At 43.6% G+C, this 16,006-nt stretch overlaps 1 long non-coding RNA gene across 3 annotated transcripts in view; it reads right to left on the bottom strand.

The window, feature by feature from the left end:
* Positions 1-16,006, bottom strand: part of LOC132405364 (uncharacterized) — a 96,780-nt gene that overhangs the window by 15,925 nt on the left and 64,849 nt on the right. The window contains exons 2-4 of one of the 3 annotated variants that reach the window (XR_009515833.1): positions 15,428-15,584; positions 14,405-14,551; positions 12,753-12,918 (exon numbers count right to left, since the gene is read on the bottom strand). This is a non-coding gene — a long non-coding RNA (uncharacterized LOC132405364). Of the gene's footprint in view, positions 1-12,752; positions 12,919-13,320; positions 13,429-14,404; positions 14,552-15,427; positions 15,585-16,006 lie in introns of those variants that run through there. The other 2 variants (XR_009515835.1, XR_009515834.1) reach the window with 2 other exon arrangements.

The raw sequence follows: 16,006 nt of genomic DNA, 5'->3' as shown, positions 1-16,006 counted from the left end.
TTTTGTCAGCTACGTGGAACAGACTATGTTCCAAGCATACACCGGTATCACTCCCCAACTTTTCCTACGCTACATAGAAACATAGAACATAGAAACTTACCGCACATTACAGGCCCTTCGGCCCACAATGTGGTGCTGACCATGTAACCATCTAGAGACTGCCTAGAATTTCCCTAGCGCATAGCCCTCTATTTTTCTAATCACCATGTACCTATCTAAGAGGCCCTTAAAATAACCTATTGTATCTGCCTCTGCCAACTTCGCTGGCAGTACATTCCACACACCCATCACTCTCTGTGTGAAAAACTTACCCCTGACATCCCCCTTGTACCTACTTCTAAGCACCTTAAAACTCTGCCCTTTTGTGTTAGCCATTACAGCCCTGGGAAAAAGTTTCTGGTATCCACACGATCAATGTCCCACATCATCATATACACCCGTATCAGGTCGCCTCTCAAGGAGAAAAGGCCAAGTACACTCAACCTATTCTCATAAGCTACACCCTCCAATCTGGGCAAAATCCTTGTAAATCTACTCTGCACTCTCTCTATAGTATCCACATCCTTCCTGTAGTGAGGTGACCAGAACTGAACACAGTACTCCAGGTGGGGTCTTATATAGCCGTAACATTACCTCATGGCTCTTGAAGTCAATCCCACAGTTGATGAATGCCAATACACCACATGCCTTCTTAACAACACTGTCAACCTGCACAACAGCTTTGAGCGTCATATTGACATGGGCCCCAAGATCTCTCACATCCTCCACACTGCCAAGAGTCTTACCATTGTTTGAAGGCGGAGCTTAGGATGACGGTGCCTAACGGCGACTCCTTTGCTTGCATCTTCAGAAACAGCTCTATTTCCATCTTTAATATCTCTATTTTTCCCTTTCAGGGTTCCTTTGAAAGACCCTGACCTGGAGTTACATGCTGACTTCAGTCCTTTGTGGGAATGGGACCCACTCTCAGGGCCTCACGGCCAGTCGTTTATTGATATGCCAAGGACGCAGCCTAGAAGACTAATATGCCTCTGGGGAGCTGGATTTTCGTGGGTCTGGAGGAGGGTGGACTTGAAGACTGTGCTGCCGCAGAAAACTGGTGTGTCGTGGCGGACGGAAGTCAGTAAGCAGTGAGCCGGCTGCTGGCTGTGTGCCCAGAGGCCCGAGATCTTTGGGCACAGCGCTTGGGAAAAGCGATGCAACAGTCTTTTAACACCATAAATCAGCGAGTTGTTTTGTTATATCTCCCCTTTGCTGTGAAAGGGGGACACCTCTTTTTCCCTTATTAGGGAGAGAGAGAGAGCCTGTGGTCTGTCAAACTACTGGATAAATGAGTAGTCTTTCGGGTACAGCAAGTCTGCGTCTTTATTGATGTTTTGCTGTACGCTTGAGTGCTCGGTGGGGGGGACGGTGCTTTTTTGCTGGTGGGGGAGGGGTTTGTCTCTTTGCTGCTGCTTATGCATGAGAAGGGGAGCTCGGGGGTCTTTGGGGTTCTAACATTTAACTGTCTTTCATTCTTTGGGGCACCCCTCTGTTTTCTTGGACGTTTGCGAAGGAAAAGCATTTCAGGATGTATATTGTATACATTTCTCTGACATTAAATTGAACTGATTGAACTATTTGTATTATACTCTGTCTTCAAATTGGACTGACCAAAATGAAACACTTCACACTTATCCGGGTTGTAGTCCATCTGCCCATTTCTGCATCCTATTGATGGTGCTGCTTCCTGCACCCATGCTGAGCTCATCAACTTCATCAACTTTGCCTCCAACTTCTACCCTGCCCTCATATTTACCTGGTCCTTCCGACACTTCAGTCCCCTTTCTCAACCTTTCTGTCTCTATCTCTGGAGACAGTTTATCTACTGCTATCTTTTATAAGCCCATTGATTCTCACAGCTACCTGGACTATTCCTCTTCCCACCCTGTTACTTGTAAAAATGGCACCCCCTTCACTCAGGTCCTCTTTCTCCGCCGCATCTGCTCTCAGGACGAGGCTTTTCATTTCAGAATGAAGGAGGTGTCCTTCTTCTTCAAAGAAAGTGGTTTTCCTTCCTCCACCATCAACGCTGCCCTCACCCGCATCTCCTCCATTTCACACATGTCTGCTCTCATCCCGTCCTCCCTCCACCCCACCAGGGATAGGGTTCCTCCTGTCCTCACCTACCACCCCACCAGCTTCTGCATTCAGCACATAGTTCTCTGAAACTTTGCCATTTCCACTGGGATCCCAGTACCAAACTCATCTTTACCTCCCTTCCCCACCCCACAGGAATCTCCCCCCATGCAAATCCCTTGTCCATTCATCCCTCCCCACCGATCTCCCTCCTGGTACTTAACCCTGCAAGCGGAACAAATGCTACACCTGCCCCTACACCTCCTCCCTCACCCATTCAGGGTCCTAAACAAGTCCTTCTAAGTGAGGCGACGTTTCACCTGTGATTCTGTCGGGGTCATCTCCTGTATCCGATGCTCCCAGCGTGGATTCCTGCGTATTGGTGAGACCGGATGCAGATTAGGAGACGGCTTCACTGAGCGCCTACGCTCCATCTGCCAGAGAAAAGCGGGATCTCCCAGTGGTCACCCATTTTAATTCTACTTGCAATTCCCATTCAGTCCGTGACCTCCTCTACTGCTGCGATGAGGGCCCACTTCAGTGGCTGGAGCAACACCTTATATTCTATCTGGGTAATCCCCAACCTGGACCCCCAACATCGATTTCTTGAACATTCCGTTATTCCCCCACCCCACATCTTCACCATTCCCCATTCCCATTTCCCTCTCTCACCTCATCTCTTTACCTGCCCAGCACCTCCGTCTGGTACTCCTACCCCCTTCCCTTTTTATCTTTTCTTCTACCCTCTCCAATATGATTCCCTCTTCTTGAGCCCTTTATCTCTTTCACCAATCAACTTCCCAGCTCTTTACTTCTCTCCTCCGCCCTCTTCCAGGTTCCCCTATCACCTTGTACTTCTTCCTCCCTTCCCTCCATCTTCTTGCTCTGTCTTTTCATCTTTGTTCTCCAGTCCTGATGAAGGGTCTTGGCCTGAAATGTCGACTGGTTTCTCTGTTCCATTGATCATGCCAGTGCTGCCAAGCTCCTCTAGCGCTTTGTGCTGCCTGGATTTCCCAGCATCTGCAGTTTTTCCTCATCTTTCAGCATGAATGAGCTGCTGAATTCCTCCAGTATTTTGTTTATGAATTCAGTTTTCTACTATTCTCTGGTTCTGTGTGCGTCAGTGGGAAATATTTAGGAAAAGGAACAAGGGTACAAGATTAAATAAAAGCTGCTACAAGCAGAATGGGCCCGGTGATCTCTTTCTGATGTATGCATCTATGATTCAGTATTATTGCTCTATTTACCATGATTATCACTGCAGGTCTAATGTTTGATTTTTTTGTGTAAAGTGATCTCTGACTCATAGCTGCCACTTCAGGTGTTAGTTTAATCGCAAGGAACCAAACCTACATCGAACAGTCAAAGACAGCCACAAGTTCAAGTGTTCCATATCTAAATCAAAGTCAGGGGAGGAATTGTTTATCCTAAAAGCTTTACAAACAAAGGAAGGTTTGAATATAAAGCTGCCCAAACAAAGAGTGTTTTTGTTGCCACAGATAAACTCAGGCATAACACTTATCACTCCATCAGTGATGGGCCTCTCTGTTGACTCAAAGCCAGGCAGCAGGTGACAATTGTTAACCCTCTCTCCATCGTTGCCACAGTCAGAGTTCACTAACAAAAGAATGCAGCCTTCAATAATTAAGGGATTAGCTAGAATCAGGAAGGATTGCCACCACATGCTGCAACAAGAAAGCACAGCTTCATCCAAAACCTGTAGCTAACAGTATGCAGTGAGAAACTTTAACAAGTGTACACACATTTACTTATTCTTTTTGGCATCAACTCATTGTAGCAAATAAAGCATTCAGCACATTTTAAATGACATGTAATTGTCCAGATCGGGGTCTCAGCACCAGGAAGGATTGGAAGTAACAGGACCAGGTTATCCTCCAGTTAATGGAAACCATTAATAGCCCATCCTAGTAAAATTAATCAGGAAACATCAAGTCAATGTTATGTATCTAGTAACAAGGATTCTGAATCATAAAAACTGAGGCTGCCAAGCATAAAATATGAACTTGAAGTAATTGCAATTTCCCCTCATATGGTGAGAATGCTAACAAAAGAGACAATAGAATGCATTAATAGTGCTTGTAAAAATGTTGAAGCTAAAATGCATTGAACCAGTCAAGCTGTTGCTCATTCTAACAATAGTCCTCTTGGTTGGGTTGAGGTCTTATTTGATTCTGGTAATTTACTTGCAAACATTTCATCATCATGCGAGGAGACATTGCTGGTGCCTTGTTATGCACATGAAAGGTGCACTAGTGATCTCTCCTGGCATAGTGATAAAACAATTGCAAGTAAACTGCCAAGGTTGGAGAACAACTCAATCCAACCATCAACCACCCCAACTACACATCTTCCAAATTATTTCCAGTTGTTCTTATTTTTGTGTGATTTTTTGAGGTTGTTCAGAGCTGTTCTTCAACTACCAATATTTCATTTTATCGGTCAAAAATGAACTGTTTTGTGGTGTCACTCAAATAGAAAAGTGGCACAAAATGCTTCACAGGAACATTGCTAAACAATGGTCAACCCAAAGTACCTCTGAGGGGAAATGAGAGGTAGGATGTAGGGTCTTGTAGAAAGAGGGCTGGAGAGACAGAAAGATTTAGACAAGATATTCCATAATTTGGGCACTGGCAGCTGAAGGCTTCTGCTAATGGTAATTCACAAAGATCCAGAATTTAAGTAGCAGAGATAACTTGGGGCATTATAAGGGTACCAAGAGTAGAAAGGTTGCTTGGGATGAATGGATGTCTTATGAGGAGTAATTTAACAGATTGGAGTTTGGAAGAAAGGGAGATAATTGATATGGATCTTTGGTGTTGTCTACCTTTGGGTGCATTGAATATATCATAAAAAGAGGTAAGCAGAATTTTGAACCATGAAAAGTTTAAAAGGTTAAATCAATGAAAGTGGCATTAAGGCCAAGATCATATCAGACTTGATTTTATTGAATGCTAGAACATGTTTGAGTGGCCAAATGGTCAACTCCTTTCTATATTCGTGTATTCTTGAAGCCATGGAGGAATTTAAAAATCAACAATATAAATTTTAACTTTGAGGTTTTGCTTAACTAGCAGGCAATGCTCAGGAATGGTTGGAGAGCAGGAACTGGTGAGAGTGAAGTCATGTTCAGTAGAGGTCACACAGGGTGGAAGATGGGGGTACAGGCTGGAGTGCATCTAGAAAGACCACTAAGAAAGATCCGGGTTACAGATGCAGGTGAACTATGTTGCAAAGGAGCTGGGAAGTAATACCAAGTTTGAAGCAGGAAATAAGATGGACATTTGATGAATGTATGGATAGACTGGTTTTACATGTACCTTGATTTTTTTTTCCTTTTTTGAAAATAAAATCCCTTCTGTTCACGGCACCTCCTCCACACACTCTTGATGCAGGGTTTTGGCTTGAAACATCAACAGTTCCACCTTCCGTTGGACTCTTCAAGTAATTTTTTTGTTGCTCCAGCTTCCAGCATATGCAGTCTCTTGTGTCTCCACATATTCTCCTTTCTACTTGACTTCTACTCTGTATGGCCCAGGGGCTGTACAATTCCTCTTCCATCCTTATCCATCCAGCCATACCCAGGCAAACATCTGGAATAGCTTCTCTTCCTGCACCTGCGCCTGCACCATTTCCTCTAGTATTCCAGTTGTCAGCCCTGATGAGGGGTCTCGGCCCAAAATGTAGACTGCTTGCTCTTTCCCGTAGATGCTGCCTGGCTTACTGAGTTCCTCCAGTATTTTATTTGTGATCCCAACTATCTATCTTGCTTTTCTTTGCAAGTATGGCTGCTCAGATCACCTGCTACCAAAATCTGTCTCCACACTCTTATTAACACCAGACTTGGCCATTTCAGTCCACACAAGGTCAGCCTCACTCGTTTAACTCTCTGCAAACAAGGCTATCCAGAACTCTGCTTCCTATGTCCTATCCTGCACCAAGTTGTTTTCACTCCATATCCCTGTGTTTGTAACCTATGATATATCTTGGTTAGAACCCGTTCAGACTTTGAAATACTTATCATTGTTTTCAAATTCTTCTATTGTCTTGATTCCCTCTCCCTCCCCCATCTTTCTCTCTCTCCCTGTTCTGCTCTCATTTTCTTCCCCTCTAATATCGGGCAACCCACAACTCTGAGGTAGTGATGTAGCTTCATTTGTAGTCTCTTGATCTATCTTAAATGTAAGTAGTTTGTCATCTGTGAAGTACATGTGTTCAGTTGCTAATGTCCAACAACTTTCTTCCCTTAGTTTCTCTATTCCTCTTTCTTTGTTAAGACCCTTCTTAAAACTGCACTTTTTGATCATATGGTGTGTGTGTGTGTGTGTGCGTGTAGTCATAATTTGTCAATAGAGGTGATCAAATTTTTCTTGCCTCTTTAAAGGTGCTATGTAAAAAAAAAGTTATTATTTCGTTCAGCATAGTAAATCCCTCCAGCTCCCTATTTCCATTGTCCACACTGACTGGTTGCATAATGGCCTAGCACAGCAATTCCAATGTTCAGGAACACAACAAAGCCCTCCTTATGATAGACGTTGTCTACAGGAGGCACTGTCTCAGGAAGAGAACACCCATCACCAGGCGTCCCCAGCATCTGGATCATATCCTCTACCTTCTTGGTTCTGACAAGCCATACATAGTGCAGAGGTACAGAAGCCTAAGACCCACACTACTAGGCTGAAGAACTGTTACTTTTCTATATACCCTATTTTCTATATGCTTCCACAGTGGCACTGCTGAACCACTATGGGTTACATATAACTTTTCTAAATATACCTCTTGAAATACTCTCACATGTAATTTCCTTTTAAGCAATGTACTTTTGAATTGACTTAGTGATCTACAGATTTCATGATCTTCTGAAGGACTCAGTCGATATAACTCTCAAGCAAGCCAGGTATAGGTCCTTTACGTGGATGAAGTTTCATTGCAATGGCCGGAAGTGAGGTGGGGGGTGGTCGCCAAGCCAGGCTGAAATGCAGAGGGATGAGCTCCCCTCTATGCAGCCTCTTGTTAGCAAATGTGCTGTCGCTGGAGAACAAAATTGAGGACCTGAGGGCAAAATTGCTGTATAGATGGGAAATGAGAAATTGTTGTGTTCTGTGTTTTACTGATACATGGCTTATTCAGAGTACACCAGATTCGGCGAGCAGACCCGAAGGCTTCACAATACACAGGATGGACTGAACTATTGATTCAGAAAAGGCAAAAGATGGAGGTGGAGGTGTATGCTTCGTACTTCCCTGTGGATCGTCACCTTGTCGTGGTGGAGAAGCTTGTGTGGCCCTGAGATCCCGAGAGTGATGCTGTCTGGAGCTATGCTCCTGGTAGTATCACCCATGGCGGTAAGGTCAAGCGTGAGGTCCCTGACAAAGAACAATCCAACCAAGACCTCAACGGTGGAACAGGCGGAGGAAGTTACTTCGAACTCAATGGCTGTGAAAGCAGATGAAGGCTGCAACAAATTCATCAGCTCCAATCATTGTGGTTTCCATGCCGTTGGAATCAGTTGGTTGATTTGTAAAGTATCGTGTGCTTCTTGGAGTGCAACATCAAGTACACGTCTTCACTCTGTGGGCCAGATCAATGGAACAAAGACCATCATCCTCGACCTCGAGGGATAGCCACGATGATGTTTCATGACAAACTCTCTGTGGTGCTCCAATGTGGCAGTTTTGTCAAACTCATGTTGCCCCAACCTTGAACACCTAACGATCAAATGCTGATGGTTCAATTTACCAAAAGAGTTCTCCTCCATGACCTGGACGGCAGATTACATGCTATCATTGACCAACTGTAATCAGGCACTGGAGAGAATGCACGATGCTGTCACCAAACAAGAAATAATCCACCTTGATACTTTCCATATCATAGTCAGGGACTTCATCAGGCTTGTTTGAAGAAATCTCTGCCCAATTACCATCAGCATATAATCTGTAGCACCAGAGGTCTCAACACACTAGACCACTGCTATACTAAGGTAAGGAATGCCTACTCTTCCATGAATATCGAAAAATCTGCTCACCTGGCTGTCCTTCATACAGGCAGACGCTAAAGAGCAAGGATCCAGCGATTAGGACAACAAAGATGTGGTCACAAGAGGCAGAAGAGAGGCCACAGACCAATGGATTTGGCCGTGTTCAAGGACTCATCTGTGGATCTGAATGAATACACCACGGTTGTCACAGACTTTATTAAAGCAGTTGTAGACCAGTGTGTCCCCACAAAATCATTTGGAACCCTCCCTGGCCAGAAGCGGCGGATTAACCGTGAGATCTGCAATCTGCTGAGGGCCAGATCAGAGGCACTCAAGTCTGGTGACCAAGGAAGTTAGAAGAAGTCCAGGCACAGTCTCTGGAAGGCCATCTCATGGGCAAACTGGCAACTCTGGACTGATCTGGAATGAATGAAGGATGCTCCACAGCTGTGGCAGTGCTTAGATGCTATCGCCTCTTACAGAGTGAAATCAAGCAACAGAGGTGACAGACGGGGCTCGCTTCCAGACGAGCTCAAGGCCTTACAGGCTCGCTTTGACAATCAAAACATGGAGGAACCATCACAAACTTCCACAGCCCCTGATGATCCTGTGATATCTGTCTCTGAGGCTGAATTCAGGAGGGTAAATCCATGGAAAGTATCCGGCCCAGACAGGGTACCTGGCCAAGAGACCTGTGCGGATCAGCTAGCTGGAGTATTTGCTGATATCTTTAACCCATCACTTTGGCAATCTGAGGTAGCCACCTGCTTCAAACAGGCTCCAATTATACTGGTCTCGAAGGAGAACGTGGTAACCTGCCTCAATGACTATTGTCCAGTACCATTTACATCCAGAGTGATGCAGTGTTTTGAGAGATTGATGATGAAGCATATCAATTCCTGCTTGAGAAGTGACCTGAATCTATTCCAATTGGTCTGCTGGCCCAACAGGTCCACAGCAGAGACATGTCATTGGCTCTTCCTTCAACCCTGGAATATCTGCTCATCAAAATGTTCTTCATTGACTGCTTCTCAGCATTCAATACGATCATCCCCTCAAAACTAATCAATCAGCTTCAAGACCTTGTCCTCAATACCTCCTTGTGCAATTGGATCCTTGATTTCCTCACTTGTAGACCCAGTCCGTTCAGATTGGCAAAAACATCTCCTCCACAACCTCCATCAGCACAGGTGCACCACTAGGCTGTCTGCTTAGCCCCCTGCTCTACCTGCTTTACACTTATGACTGTGTGGCTAAGCACAGCTCTGATGCCATATTTAAGTTTGCTGACGACACCTCTGTTGTTAGCCAAATCAAAGGTGGTGACGAATCAGCAAATAGGAGGGAGACTGAAAATCTGGCTGAATGGTGTCATAACAACAACCTCTTACTCAATGTCAACAAGACCAAGGAGCTGATTATTGACTTCAGCAAGAGGAAACCAGTGGTCCATGATCCAGTCCTTATCAGGGGATCAGAGGTGGAGAGAGTCAGCAACCTTAAATTCCTCGGTGTTATCATTTCAGAGGACCTGGCCTGGGCCCGGCACATTAGTGCAATTACGAAGAAAGCATGGCAGTGCTTCTGCTTCCTTAGAACTTTGCAAAGATTTGGCATAACATCTAAAACCTTGAGAAAGCTCTATAGATGTTTGTTGGAGAGTATATTGGCTGGCTGCATCAGCACCATCTGCCAATGCTTGACTGGTCTTCCCCTCGCTCCCACTAGGTGCTGTCAGAGGAAAGCACAGCACTCTTGGGTTCCATGTTGCAAGGGCTGATCAGCTTGTAGCTATGGACTCTTTTTGGGGGACTCTGAGCTTCATGTTCTGGATTCTGGTTACTCGGTTCTGTTGCTTTTGAGTGGTTTGATCAGGGTGATTGGTGAGGACTGGGGCACTTTGGCGAAGACCAGCTCTGCAGCCTACAGTGGGCTAGTGGCATGGTGCAGAACTGAACTAAACTGAATACTCCTGGATTCCTGATCTGATATTGATATTCTATGCATTGCTCGCTCACTTTCTGCTGTTTGCACTATTCCTTCTTTCTTTTCATGCACTGGGCGTTTGATGTTTTCTTTGAATGTATTCTGTGGTGTTTTTTTGTCTTGAGGCTGCCTGCAAAGGGTTGAATCTCAGAGTTATATTTTGTATACATACTTTGAGAATAAATGTACTTTGAATCTTTGAATCCTTGCATCATAGCCTTGTATAGAAACACTCATGCTCTTGAACAGAAGATCCTACAAAAAAGTAATGGATACATCCCAGTCCATCACGGGTAAAACCCTCCCTACCGTTGAGCACATCTACATGGAGCGTTGTTGCAGGGAAAGTAACATCCATCGTCAGGCTCTTGAACCAGAGGGGATAACTTCATTCAACTTCACTTGCCCCATCAGTGAACTGTTCCCACAACTTATGGACTCACTTTCAAGGATCCTTCATCTTATGTTCTCAATATTTATTTATTTATTGGTTATTATTTTTTACTTTCTTTTTGCATTTGCTGTATGTTGTCTTTTGCACACTGGTTTTCTCCCTGTTGGTGTCGGCTTTCATTGATTCTATTGCGGTTATTGTATTTATTGAGTATGTACACAAGAAAATGAATCTCAGGCTTGTACACGGTGACAAATATGTTGATAATACGTTTACTTTGAACTTTGAACTTAGCCATCAGGTCTTTGATCCAACTTGTATAATCCTAATTGTACTTCAACAACAGAACAGCAATAGGACAACTCCTTTTATTACCACAGATTCGTATGGTTATGTTTTCCTTTTCTCTCTCTCCACTGTCTTATATAATTTCTATTTTGTCTGCTGTCTGTCATTAAATGCCTTTGTTGCTGCTGCAAGCAAGTTCTTCATTGTACCTGAACCTCATCATATGTGTGCACATGACAATAAACTCAACCGCTAGGTTGACAACTGTGAATGAATTCTTCCAATTTATCAATTTATCACGTTCAAATTTCTTGGTGATTTTTTCTGCTGCCATGTTTTTAAAAAATGTTTTGTCTTTTTAGCACTATGGCCTTTAAAGTTCAAATTTCCTTCCTTGATTCCTGATCTTCCTATGCATTCACTCTCACTTTCACTTGTGAATCCAGTCTCACTATTTGTGCATTCACTCTCACCTTCCCTTGTGCATTCACTCTCAATTTCACTTCTGCATTCACTCTCACCTTCACTTGTGCATTCACTCTCACTTTCACTTGTGGATTCACTCTCACTTTCACTTGTGCATTCACTCTCACCTTCACCTGTGCATTCACTTTCACCTTCCCTTGTGCATTCACTCTCACCTTCCCTTGTACATTCACTCTCACCTTCACCTGTGCATTCACTCTCACCTTCCCTTGTACATTCACTCTCACCTTCACCTGTGCATTCACTCTCACCTTCGTTTGTGAATCCATTCTCACCACTTGTACATTCACTCTCACCTTCCCTTGTGCATTCACTCTCAATTTCACTTGTGCATTCACTTTCACCTTCCCTTGTGCATTCACTTTCACCTTCCCTTGTGCATTCACTCTCAATTTCACTTGTGCATTCACTCTCACCTTCCCTTGTACATTCACTCTCACCTTCACCTGTGCATTCACTCTCACCTTCGTTTGTGAATCCATTCTCACCACTTGTACATTCACTCTCACCTTCCCTTGTGCATTCACTCTCAATTTCACTTGTGCATTCACTCTCACCTTCCCTTGTGCATTCACTCTCAATTTCACTTGTGCATTCACTTTCACCTTCCCTTGTGCATTCACTTTCACCTTCCCTTGTGCATTCACTCTCAATTTCACTTGTGCATTCACTCTCACCTTCCCTTGTGCATTCACTCTCACCTTCCCTTGTGCATTCACTCTCACCTTCCCTTGTGCATTCACTCCCACTTTCACTTGTGCATTCATTCTCACCATGTGCATTCACTCTCACTTTCACTTGTACGTTCACTCTCACTTTCACTTGTGCATTCACTCTCACCTTCGCTTGTGCATCCATTCTCACCACTTGTACGTTCACTCTCACCTTCACTTGTGCATCCATTCTCACCTTTATTACTCTCCCTACCACATTTGTCAAACACAGAGCTACACCTGATCTGGGCTGACATTGCACAATCCTGTTACGTGGAGAATTCAGCCAAAATTGGGACAGATTCCTCAGAGAGAAGTCAATCATGACATAGTCATATACACAGTATCATACCTTTCAGTCAATGTTGCAGCCTCCTCCATCACCACCTCTGAGAATATTCTGTGTCAGTGATTCACTCTGTACTGGAAGTCACAACAATCTGATATACTCTCAGGAGGAAATGGCTACAGTACTCAACAACATTGCCTGAGGTCTCTATGAAATAATATGGCACCACTTAAAACAGAGGAAAAGCGATCTCCTTTTGATTACCACCAATCATTACATCTGAAATGATGTATCAAGTCCATATTGAACATAGAGAGGAACAGGAGGATAATTTACATGCTAGCTGGGGGGATTTTCAATGATCCAGACTGGTCTGGTATCACAGATATCTCCAAAGCTGCTTGAGTCCTGAAGACGAACGTGCCAAAATAATAATAAATGAGAGGCAGGTAAATTTGTCCTTAGCCTCATCAATGTGCTTACCACAAACACACTTGCCCATTTTAACATTGATAGTAGTGTCCATGATGCAATCCTCTATGAGACAGAGTCTCACCTTCATACTGATACCACTTGCGATCATCTTCTGCTTTGTTGTGCTGCCTCAGCTTCAGGTAACTTACTGCCAAGGTCATGTCTCAGGAGGGGTCTGAGGTTTTAACAGGAGAGAAATATGAGTATGGAAAAACAGCATTTGTGAACAAGAATTAGAGCTCCATATAGTTGATATAACATACTTCAGCTCTAGAAATAATAATTGCTTGTCCCGCTAATCATTAGCCAAATAATTATTAAATGAAATATTATTACATGATTGCAATGCCTCTAAAACATCTGCTATGCTATCAGGAGATCAGCAGAGCTACAATATAGCTCATTACTCATTAATGATTGTATTGTGGTTTGGATCTCAATGATTTATTTAATCTGGCTAATTCAAGCATTCTCCCTTTTGAACGAAGTCCCCCACCCCCAGCTCTCATTCAACTGAGAGCAACCTTCACAGGAGAAGAAAGTAAAAGCCCATAGTTTCATTGACCAAAACACGTACATCAAGATTCCAAGGCTCCCCAAAAGTTCTCAGCAGGCAGTAACTCAGCTGAGGCCTTCATCCCATTATTGCGGCTGATCAATGATTAACTGGAGGACTGTGTAATCATTAAACACAAACTGCTAATACAAACACATAGAAAATTCTTGGACAAGACATTGAGCCTGTAGTTTAGAACTACGCAATTCAGGTATTTTTTCCACATACTGAATATGTTAAAGATATAATTAGACTGAGTTTCCTTTCTAAGGTGGAAGATTGTGACCAGTCTCCAGAATTTCTACATATAAGTCTGTAAGTTAGGATGTCTCATATCCAGACATGTTTCTACTTTAAGGAAAGACATAAGTGTAACATCATAGAATATTGATTAGTGGTCCAGACTCTGCTCCACTACATTGATCTCTGTAGCATTTGGACAATAAAATCTCCTACATTCAACCTTTGCTTATTGACTGTAGCTTGGCCTTAAACATCATAATTCCAAGCAGATCCATCTCCAAAGTCCTAGAGTGGTACTGAACATCTCCCTTTGTAACTGTATCCTTGACTTCTTGACTAACAGACCACAATCAGTAAGGCTTGGCAGTGACACATCTACCATGATTGTTCTGAATGCAACACCCCAGGAGACTGCGTCCTCAGCCTCCAACTCAATTCCCTGTGCACTCACATCTGTATAGCCAGGATTTTGCTCTATCCGTAAGTTAGCAGATACCATTGTAATGGGCCATACCTCAAATAACAGTGAGTCGGAACACAAGGATATCCATTGTGTCATAACAACTTTTCCCTGAATGTCAACAAGCAAAAGAGGTGAATATTAACTTCAGAAAGTGGGAGGTGGGGGTTGGCGGGTGGTTATGCACATGTCCTGTTTACATCAATGTGGCTGAGCTCTAGAGGGTTGAGAACTTAAATTCTTAGGTCAAACGTCACCAATAGCATGTCCTGGTCCAATTATGTTTACACCATGGCCAAGAAAACTCTCTCTTCAATGCCTCTACCTCTTCAGGAAGCTGAAGAAATTTAGCATGTCCCCGTTAACCCTCACCAATTTTTATTGATGCACGATAGACAGCACCTTATCTCCATGCATCACAGCTCGAAATTGCGACTGCTCTGCCCACAACCACAAGGAAGTGCAGAGTGTGATCACTGCTCAGCACATCAGTCTTCCCTCCATGGGACTCTTTGCACTTCTCTGGACATTCTTTCTCCTCTCCTCCTCCTGTCAAGCAGAGGAAACAAAAGTCTGAAATCACGTACCACAAGTTTCAAGAACAGCTTCTATCGCATTGTTATAAGACTAATGAACAGATCCTCCCCCCCGTATGTCCCCCCCCCCGTACGATAAGATGGACTCTTGATCTCAGAATCTACATTCTTATGACCTTGTATCTTGTCTATGTGCACTTCACTTTCTCTGTAACAAACTCTTTATCCTGCATGCTGTCATTGTTCTACCTTGTACTAACACAATGCGCCTTTCTTTTTCATTACGGTGGCGAGCTGCTGTCTTTGTTGAGACCGTGGCTCAGATGTACTTGTTTTTAAGTTTGTAAGGATGGCTTTGGGGACAGAGAGGGCAGTTAGATGTCAGGTTAGGGTAAGGACAGTGATGTGGGGAAGTTAGAGGACAGATTAGGGTGTAGGGACAGGGATTGGAGGAGCTTGAGGTCCTGTTTTCGACCAGCCCGGGTTCAGTACCAAAGATCAGAGCTCCAAAGATTGATCGGAAGTCTGGAAGTTGATCTATGCCCTAACAGATGAGGAATGAAGAATAAAGAAGAAGAAATTTACTAGATACTTGCCTCGCCCAAGCCTGATGAGCTAAAGCCAAAGTCTCCCCACTCGAACACTGGCCCACTCACACAATAGCCCCTCCGACAATGGCTGATCTGCTTGCCCCTTCCTTACTTTCATCTTATTTTCAGGAGTTTCACCTGCTACTTATTTGCCCATTCTGCTAATCTGTCTAAGTCCTTTTGCAGTCTCTCTGTTTCCTCATTTTCCAGCAGTCTGACATCTACTCCCGCTTCTCTTTTACACTTTATATATCTGAAGAAACTTAAGATTTCCTCTTTAATATTATTGGCCAGCTTACCTTCATATTTCATCTTTTTCTTTTTATGACTTTTTAGCTCCTTATGTTAGTTTTTAAAAGATTCTCAATCCTCTAATTTTCCATAAATTTTTGCTCCATTATATGCCCTCTCTTTGGTTTTTACATTGGCTTTGAATTTCCTTGTCAGCCATCCTGCCTTTAGAATACAGATTCAGATTCAGTTTATTGTCATTTAGAAACCACAAGTGCAATGCAGATAAAAAATAAGACAATGTTCCTCCAGACCGATATCACAAAACAGACTACACCAGAAAATCCACATAACATTTGGCAATCCCCAATCCAGAGTCCGGAGAGGCTGCTGCATATTACTTCATCTCTGGGATGTATAATATAATGTGCTGAGTAATTTGCTCCGTTACTCACTACAAACTGCCTCTGTTTATAAAACAACTGGCCAGTCTCAGCCCTATCACTCCAATTCCCAAACGCCTGCCAATTTAGTTTAAGCACGCCTGAACAGCTCTGGCAAATCTGCCCACGAGGATGTTGATCACCCTTGGGTTCAGGAGTAATCCGTTCCCCTTGTACTGGTCTTACTTCCCAGAGCAAATCCCA

This window comes from Hypanus sabinus, chromosome 15, assembly GCF_030144855.1.
Source record: "Hypanus sabinus isolate sHypSab1 chromosome 15, sHypSab1.hap1, whole genome shotgun sequence".
In the NCBI taxonomy this organism is placed as follows: domain Eukaryota; kingdom Metazoa; phylum Chordata; class Chondrichthyes; order Myliobatiformes; family Dasyatidae; genus Hypanus; species Hypanus sabinus.
Note: the sequence above shows the minus strand (reverse complement) of the source record. Positions and strands in the feature narration are given on the sequence as shown.